We start from the raw sequence: 10414 nt of genomic DNA, 5'->3' as shown, positions 1-10414 counted from the left end.
AATATTCAAATGCAAAGGTGGGATTAGAAATTGGGTCACTTCTATCCACACCTCATGACTAAATTAATAGACTCCCATCTCCATGTGCAAATCTATTTCTGAGACTAATTTCGTCAATCTGTTACTGCGAGTCTAAAATAGGTTGGTAGGTAGACTCCAGTGCTGACAAGGCACGCCTACAGGATCAGGCCAGCGATTAGGAACTGGATTATGGCACTAGTGGGAAGGGAAGGGTGGAAATGCATTCGTTGCAGATCAGTATGGAATGGTTCAGCAGTACTAGGAAATTTGAGGCGTACAAAAGTAGATGCTCTAGGTCAGCCCTAGCCACAAAATGGTTCAAACATGCTTGAAACAGTCCTGCTCCCTTCATCTCCTAGTGCCACTCTCTCCATCCATTCTCTCTCTTGCCTTCTCTTCTCTATAACTGAGCACTTTCTTTCTACTACCCTCTACCCCCCACTCTTTTCCTCTTGAAGCCTGTTGGAATTGGCCTTCTCCGCAGGGTCATCCTCAAACTTTTTCCCTGATATTTTTCTGACCCTGTTTTCTTTGGCTAAAGGATTCTGGGCACTTTACCACTGTGGATCAGTGCTAAAGTGCACATGCTGTCTTCATAAATTGTGATATGATTGGTTATCCATGATTGGCATATTTGATTTACTGGTAAATCCCAGTAAAGTGTGCCAGGGCCTGTACATCAAATGCTACTAATGGGCTTGCAGCACTGGCTGTGCCACCCACATGAGTAGCCCTGTAAATGTATCTGTATCGACTGCGTGCGCAGTTGTTAACTGCCATGTTGCCCACTGCCATGTTGTCCTGGCAAGTGCACCCACTTGCCAGGCCCAAACCTTCCCTTTCCTTACATGTAGGGCACCCCTAAAATAGGCCTAAGGTACCCCCATGGGCTGGGTGCAGTGTAGGTGAAAGGTAGGACATGTACTGGTATGTGTGACATGTACTGATAGTGAAATACTGTGTATTTCGTTTTTCACTATTGAAAGATTGTCTGTCCAATAGACTTATCATTGGGACTGCGCTGTAACATTTTACATGTGTAGCTTTCCATAGGAACAAGACAAAAAATGGAGTTTAGGCTCTATGAACCCAGAATTTATTAATGCACCTTTTGTTAAAGGTGGTTTTTAAATTCTGTGTTTGAAAAGTCCCCTTTTAGAAAGTGGGCATTTTTGTACTTTATCATTCTGTATGCCTCTGGCTGCTTGTGTATTCAGCGTCTTGTGGTTAAGTGACAGGAGCTAGTGATGTGCATTTACTCTAGACCACGGGTACTCATAGTACGGCCCGCGGGCCGTTGGCGGCCCGGCAAGCCTTCCTTGGCGGCCCGCGGACCTTGCAGACAGTGCCTGTGCCCTGTGCTTGTCAGCGAACACCGCCGGTTACAGCAGCGCGGAGCTGTGAGGCCGGGCGATTCTTTTAAAGGCCATTTACTTGTTAATGAGGCTTTGTTGTATTTCACCTCTTCTTAGCACCCCTGCATCTCCCCTCTCATTGAGTGGAGATGCAGGGGCGCTAAGAAGAGGTGAAATACAACAAAGTCTCATTAACAAGTGAATGGTCTTTAAAAGACCTGTGAAGTACTTGGGTGCGGCCGCCGTGTGCATTCCCTGGAAGCCGTCTCAGCGCGGGGTGAGGTGACAGAGGACAGCAGGGTGAGGTGATGGAGGGCAGCAGGGAGTGAGCGCAGGGGGTGAGGTGACAGCGGGAGGAAGACAGAGTGCAACAGAGGGAGGAAGAGAGAGAGAGAGAGGGAGAGGAGGAAGACAGGGAGAGGAGGAAGACAGGGAGAGGAGGAAGACAGGGAGAGGGGGGAAGACAGAGAGGGAGACAGAGGGAGGGAGAACGGAGGAGGGAGGGCGGGAGACAGAGTGAGAGATAGATAGATAGAGAGGGCGGGAGACAGAGTGAGAGATAGATAGATAGATAGATAGAGAGGGCGGGAGACAGAGTGAGAGATAGATAGATAGATAGATAGAGAGGGCGGGAGACAGAGTGAGAGATAGATAGATAGATAGATAGATAGAGAGGGCGGGAGACAGAGTGAGAGATAGATAGATAGATAGGGCGGGAGACAGAGTGAGAGATAGATAGATAGAGAGGGCGGGAGACAGATAGATAGATAGAGAGGGCGGGAGACAGAGTGAGAGATAGATAGATAGAGAGGGCGGGAGACAGATAGATAGATAGAGAGGGCGGGAGACAGATAGATAGATAGAGAGGGCGGGAGACAGATAGATAGATAGAGAGGGCGGGAGATAGATAGATAGATAGATAGATAGGGCGGGAGACAGAGTGATAGATAGATAGATAGATAGATAGATAGATAGATAGGGCGGGAGACAGAGTGATAGATAGATAGGGCGGGAGACAGAGAGATAGATAGATAGATAGATAGATAGGGCGGGAGACAGAGAGATAGATAGATAGATAGATAGATAGGGCGGGAGACAGATAGATAGATAGATAGGGCGGGAGACAGAGAGATAGATAGATAGGGCGGGAGACAGAGAGATAGATAGATAGATAGATAGATAGATGGATAGATAGATAGATAGATAGAGCGGGAGACAGAGTGATAGATAGATAGGGCGGGAGACAGAGAGATAGATAGATAGATAGATAGGGCGGGAGACAGAGAGATAGATAGATAGATAGATAGGGCGGGAGACAGAGAGATAGATAGATAGGGCGGGAGACAGAGAGATAGATAGATAGGGCGGGAGACAGAGAGATAGATAGATAGATAGATAGATAGATAGATAGATAGATAGATAGATAGGTGTGCATACCGGGTCTGGTGGCTCAGTAGATGAAGGCGTCTGCTGCAGTGGCCTGTGTTCAACCTCATGGTCATAGTTTTTTTTTTGCTCTAGCCCCGCCCCCTCCCCCACTGGCCCCGCCCCCACCGGTGCGGCCCTCAGCCAGAAACCACACTGTAAATTTGGCCCCCGAGAGAAAGTTTGTGAGTACCCATGCTCTAGACAGTCACTGGTGGGGTTGAGGTGTTCCCTGCGTGACTCGTCACTGGGCTGAATAGACCTGGTCTGCATTTAGAGTTTTGGGAGGAGTTTCGTTGGCACCTGAGTAGGCTGGTTCTCCTTTTTCACAATGCTGTCTCCGCCCCTGTGGTCATGCTGCACCAGGGAGGACAGGACTGGTTTGGATTTGTTTCAGAGACCCTTACAGCAAAGAAAACAATGACAAAATGGGGTATAAGTACTACACCTAAAACCCCATGACTTTAGATTACTTCAAAAAACAAAAGGACCCTGCCAAGAAGAGTGGAAGGACTGTGTGAGGAGTGCTGCCTTTTATGTGTGAGGGGTGGGTTGGCCTGCAGCTGCAGCTACGGTCTGTGGTGGAGGAAAAGGACTGCTTTTTGCCCTGCTATCCTGCTTGTGAAGAATCTCCAAGGGCTTTTTTGTGCTGGCCTCCTGTTGGAAGTCTCAGGGAGATAAAAAGACTTCATGACAAGATCCTTGCTGGATCTAAAAGAAACTTGCCTGGAAGGAAAGCAGCAGAGTTGTGTGAGAAGCGCTGCCCCTGACATATGTGTGGGGTGAGACAGCCTGCAGTTGCTACCCCTGTTGGAGCAGAAAAAGGACTGGACTGTCCTACCTTTCGGTTTTGCCAAAAAAAAGGTGAAAGCGAGTGGGGAGCGCTTTGGTTGTTAGTACAGCGCGGGTGAGCGCTGCTGAGAGTTCCTTTCCCACAGCGCGTGAGCACTGCATCGGTCCTGGTGCGTGGAGCAGAAGGGAGGGAAGAGCTTGTTGAGGAGAGAGCGCTCTCCCTCCACCTGGGAGTCGCTGTGCGAAGGATCCCCGGTTTAGGCTGCTGGAGACACTAAGCAAAGAGTGGCTCGTTGTTGTGGCCACCCTGCTACCTCCAGCACAATTACCCCCCTCATTGCAGTAGCAACCAGGGCTCCAGCGGGAGGTGCGGCAGGTGGGGCAGTTGAACACACTGAATGTGCCACGTCAGCTGATCCCGGGCAGCAAGCAAGGAAGGCCCTAGCCGAGCTACGGGAGGAACAGAGACCCCACCCCGCCTGGCCAGCCACCGAGGAGGTGTGGTCCTCTAACAGGAGTGAGTCGAGGAGGAGCACCTGCACATATACATCTTGGCAGCATATGGCTGCAACCTAATCCGCTCAGCCCCCTGGTGATTAGCGGGTGGCACTGAGCTTCTCAGCGGTGCGGATACACTGTGCGTTCGTGGGCAGCTGCTTGGAGCTCATTTCTTAGGCAGGGGAACCAAGGTTGGTCCGCCTACTGACTACTGCTATAAGTTGAAACCTGGAGCCCTGCAATGGCTCAGGACCAGTGAACACCCCCGGGGGCCAGTCTGCCCAATTTTGTCGCAGACTGCACCACAAGTCCCACGGGCAGCTGCCTTTCCCCCTTAAGAAACTGCGTGGGGGGGGGGCCCAGCGAGGCCTCCTCACCGTTGGATGCCATTTATCTTACAGCATCAGCCCCACAGTTCAGTCGTGGCCTGCTGCGCCCCAGTTTGGTAACAGGGTTAATTCCTGGGCCTTATTAAGTTTTGCAGCATTACTACAGGGAGGGACTTCCACGTCCCCATACTGGGCATGGGAGTCCCTCCCTGTGTTTTAACCATTGCATTTTTGTTTCATGCCTGGATGTTCTACTAATTGCCATTTTATGCCTTGAGACAGGATAAAAAATACCAGTTACAGGAGCTATATAGTATGTACAGTAATGATGTTCTTATGACAGGTACAATATATATGTCTTTACTGTATTGCACTGAAGGCGGTGTTATGGCAATTGCCTAATGGTAAAATGATGTATAATCAATGTGATAATATGACAATTGTCTGGTTGGCAAAAAGGAGTTATGCTCTATGCATTGTAATGAATATTGCCTATGGCAAAGTGATTTATGTGATGACGGTCTAATGTGATTTACATACTACAGTGATTTATGGTCTATGTGTCATATATAATACAGTGATATTTTTATATAACCTTGTGTGGAGCCTCTTTTTGTGGTGTGCCTAGTGTTTCACTGGTGGGGTTGGGTGCGTTAGCGCAACCACTTTACACATTGCCTCTGGGATAAGCCTGACTGCACTGCCAAGCTACCAAGGGGGTGAGCAGGGGTTATCTTGGGTGTGTAACTCCCTTATCCTGACTAGAGTGGTGGGTTCTGCCTGGCTTAGATGCATACGCCAGCCAACCAGAAACCCAATTTCTAACAAAGCCACCCTGTGACTGCTGCAATTAATCTTGGAGTGCAGGGAGAAGTAACAGAGGCACCAAGAGCATCCTTGGGTTTTTCGAAGCAACTTATGTCCAGTAGCCCAACAACATTCCCACAGGAGAAACTGCCAATATCGACAGTTTTCCCTTTGAGGATCAGGTACACCCTTCTTGGAGGAATTGGCAATATTTCTATGGTTTGCAACTGCAATTAGGATTTAAAACTACTGATAGTTTTTACTGCGATTCTCAATTAGGACGCGACTCCTCTTGCTAATTTGGAGTGAATTACGAAACCCCTCCTGTGATTCAGAAAGATATTTCTAAATTGCAAAAGAGATTGTTAATCAATGTTATTTTGCAGTCTCAAACCCAGTGATTTTGCAAATCACAGGGTTTCCAACCACAAAACACTTTAGCTCATCTGGTCGTATACATGCTCTCTCATCTGTAATATCGGAAATATGCAACTTGAATGATGGTAAAGCATTATAAAATATTTCTGACAGTAATTCGTGAGGCCCCAAAAAGTTGTGGAAGCCAATTAACAATCTGAAAAAACAAAAAAGGTTTAATGATATTTTTAGGTTACACACCCTTTCAGGTGTCATGCTTCATCATTTGGGCTGCTCCTCGTCGGTGGAGAGGGTAGGTCGTATTACGGTACTCGAGGAGAAGACGTTCCTATAAATTTGAGGAAGTCATACTCGTGTACAGCTCACCGAATACTGTTGATACCAGGATAGTGACTGATTAGGGTAGCTCCTGACACCAACAGGTATAGAGTCTGGACGTAATACGTAGATTGACACATAACCCTAACCTAAATAGGCTGTTGAATGTAGATAGTTATTTTCCATATAGGGCCTGAAGAATCGCGAGTGTAACTACTCTAAGCGAGAAACATGTTGACCGACTATTGTAAATTTCATGCCACTTTAACAGGAGACATTACACTCATATAAGTGCCATGTATCGACGGAGCCGACCGGGGTGGTTTTTCCAGCAGGACATTGATCCTAGGAGGCGTAGCCTATTTTGGCACTTCAACCACCCGGTAAATGAGCTCATGAGGAAATCATCCTTTTTGCAGCAAGTCACAAGGAGTACGTAAGACCCAGTGGGGCGGTACCAACTTTTGGAGGCTATTTACCTCCTATGTTTATTTTTTACACCCACTATTTCTCACCACATCACAGTGCATTGTTGGAAGGGATCTTCTTAGGTCCTGACGAAGAAGCTTGGGGTAAGCTTCGAAACATGTCGACATCAGGAGGTCAAGCTCATTGAGGCATACACCCTCCATCCCCACATTTTTACTAATACCAGCTTAGATGGCAGAATAAAAATTTTTTCCTAGTCCAGTAAGCCAGGTATTTTTTAACATCACTCTCCACTCACTCCTGACCCTTCCTTGCACACCCCTGCACTACACATAGTAGTCCTACCAAGAACAGTGCTCCCACGTACACGCTGGTCGTAGCACGCCCCGTCCCGTAGAGGGGCGGGAAGACCCCTATGATGAAGCATGACACCAAGGGCCCTTTTGGTGTGTGAGGGGTATTTTAACAACAGATGTGTATTCTCCACGACCGTGGGACACACATGGTATGAATGGGAATCTCTTGGTATGTTATACATGCGGGTGGATCCCTTTGTTTAGATACCAGGATAGTGACTGATTAGGGTAGCTCCTGACACCAACAGGTATAGAGTCTGGACGTAATACGTAGATTGACACATAACCCTAACCTAAATAGGCTGTTGAATGTAGATAGTTATTTTCCATATAGGGCCTGAAGAATCGCGAGTGTAACTACTCTAAGCGAGAAACATGTTGACCGACTATTGTAAATTTCATGCCACTTTAACAGGAGACATTACACTCATATAAGTGCCATGTATACACGGTTTTAAATTAAGGTAGGAGGCCATCAGAATAAAACTTACTTTCACCAGGCACTCCTCACCTTATTTTAATCTCACTGTTTTATATCTACATTAACTAGGCACCACACCCGCACTTCATCTATACGGCAGTCGGATTGAAGATCTCCGCTAAAGTGCCCCTTTTTAGGGAGCCCGTCGGGCATTGCACCGCCGGCCCGACGAGGAGCAGCCCAAATGATGAAGCATGACACCTGAAATACTGGAAGATTGCCCTACGACACTGCATAGAGAAGCAACATCCACATAAAAATTAAACAAGCTAGGTCATCAAATCTGATCCACTAGCAATGCAGGTAAATATCACAGAGGGCCTAGGACACTTCGGTCAATCCATAAAGGGGAGATTTGTGGCTGAAAAATAAATGCCTAAAACATGCACAATCAAATAAGCTACCCAACTTATAGCCCACAGAATGTTTCATTTTTTAATCGGCCAGCATTGCAGCTGCTGAATATTCTGTTGGCAAATCTTCCTCTTTAGCAGGTTACTTTTATAGGGGTTTGTATTATTTCTTGAAATTATGTGGATATTCTATGCTGGGTTATTCGGATACCCTAGATATTTGAGGTTAATTGAGATATCTGGTGGTTTTGTTAAAACTTGCCTCACCTCAGAACCTAGAGGATCTATCGAAAGGGATAGATGTGAGGTACGAGTGGGACTTACTTGGACGAGTTTTTCGTGCAACTATATATTTTTGTGGGGCTATATCTGCAAGTAGTTTGAAGAAAGGCAACAATAATTCTCCTTGACATCGGTTAGGTTCAAGGCTAAGCTGCAGCTCAAAACGGGATGACACTTTATAGCGGTGCCTATTTTATTTACTTTTCTATTTAGTAGTTTTTAATATAGCGCTACTAACCCCACCAGGATGACCTAACACTGTAGAATGTATTTACAACTGTCACAGTTAAATATTATTCTGTGCAATTTTCAAGATTGGCTACTGAGAGAAGCAAATTTAAAGTAAATTTGCGTGCATTATACAGCAATATGAGTAGATTCCCACAAAAGAGGCATATGCATCAGGGCAAGAGTTGAGACACGTTGGGCCTTATTTACAAGGAATAAACGCAGCATGGTGCCCCAAGCTATTTGGCTACGCTGTGCTGACTTAATTCCGAAGCACAGTAATGCGCCATATCTACAAAAATATGACGGATCCCTTTGCTCTCCCATGCGCTGATGCACAATTTGCTGCCATGCACCGACGCAGGCCACCCTTGCACCATAGTGCAAGGGTGCCTGTGTTGAGGGGAATGATTGTTTACTTGCAGGAAAGTGTCCCTTCCTGCACATAAACAATCTGAAATGGCGTTTTGAAACTTCTATGTATGCATAGAAGTTGCAAAACGTCATTTTTTTTTATTTATTGTTTACGTGCAGCAAGGTGTCCCTTCCTGCACATAAACAATCACAAGAGGTGATTTCCTCGTTCTATGTGTGCTGCAGAATGTAGCATGCATAGAAAGAGGAAAAAAAGAGGAAGAATGAAGACATTCCTCCTTGCTGCACCTCCCTACTCCACCCCTGGGGAGGAGTGACATTCAGACGCATTTCCATGTTTACAATTTCTCATAAATCTGGAAATGCAGCAGAAGCCGCGAGTGTTGCGTGGGAACAACCACAGCAACACCCAGGGCACGCTCCTTTCACGCAAAGTGTTGAGTGTAAAGGGGCCATATTTACAAAGACACGAAAAACCATGCAGGGTGGCTTTACGTGTCCTTGTCAATATGGGGCAGCAGGTTGCGCCACCCGTGTGTCTCAAAAAAGTGACGCACCGGCAGCGCAAGGGGATATAAATAAGCCCCATTTTATTTAATAGTACAGAGTTCATCTATGTAAAGTATGTGAGTGATATACAGCGACTCGGTACGAAGTAAGGGGAAATGGGCTTCCGAAAGAAAGGATAAAACAAGAACAGTCAGTACGTATTGCTAAGAAACTATCTTTGTTCTTGAATTTGAATATTCACAGTCTAGGGTGACACTTTATCTCACCGGGAAGGGCGAGGGATATTCCCTTAGAAAAGCATTTCATGGTGACTGACCTTTTGAACCATGGAGTATTATTTACTTCTTAAGGTCCTTTTTTTCCTTGATAAAGGCTGTTTATGTAAGACGTAAGGGGGGACTGAGGTGCACACCCTTAGAGGGGACGCAAGCAGCTTTGAAGGTACAGCAAGCTTTGATTGGAAGCCATTTAGTGCTGGAGTGATTTAGTCAATATTTTTTCTTTCAGTGATCAGTCTGGTTGAAAAGTGGAGTATAGCTTTCAGAAGAACACGGTAAGATTTAGGTATACAGTCAGAAGAGCATTCCCATATTCCCTAAGGGCTATTATCATTGCCACACGACGTTCTAAAATCTTGTTTGGGAATGAAAAGTCTAATGGTGCTAGAGGTTGAGCTGGTGTCTGCTCCACTTTGTGATTTTTCTGATGTGTGCATCAAATTTTAGATGCTTAGTCCTGTGTTTGCACTGCCTGCTATTTCTGGAAGTTGGAGTGCTGTGTTGTAATGGTATTTGGGTACACATCTCTGTGACATTTTTAGTGACAAACCAACAATACACAAACTTCTGGATTTAGTGGCACTATAACAGGAGAATCATTCCTACATAACTCACGCTTGTACCAAAACTTCAGGAAGTTCCGCCTTGATCTTTGATCCACCATGAACTTTCTGAATTTCAGTGCTGAATGCGCTAACCAAGCAACTGGATAACACAGGGATTTACTACTGGATATCACAAACAGAGCACACGTGGGATGAAGAGAGTCTTGTCCTCCTAAAACTTTCTGACATATAGCAGGAATACAAACATAGCTCAACACCACTTTGTTCCTGCAGAAGGACTGATATTTGTATTTTATTGTATTTATATAGCCATCATTGCACAATGCTAAAAATAAGGGCTGATAAAAAAATAAATAAAAAATAAAAATAAAAAAAATTAAACCCAGCATGTATGAAACATACTCAACCCCGCAAAGCTGTGATCTCATTGCAGTGATGATGGATATCCCTGTTAGCCAATAGCAAAAACCATCCAATGGACAGACCAGCAAGTCAACGGCTGTACCGAGCTGTGTACAGCCCTTTCAGTATTTTTTTATGCTTATGTATGTTGTATGATAACATAAGCTCTCACCCAAAGGTCTTTAGGTGAGATCTAAAAAGAGTTTTAAACTCAAAGATAGTTTTTAGGTC

This window comes from Triturus cristatus, chromosome 7, assembly GCF_964204655.1.
Source record: "Triturus cristatus chromosome 7, aTriCri1.1, whole genome shotgun sequence".
Lineage (NCBI taxonomy): Eukaryota > Metazoa > Chordata > Amphibia > Caudata > Salamandridae > Triturus > Triturus cristatus.
This window is presented reverse-complemented; position numbering follows the sequence as displayed.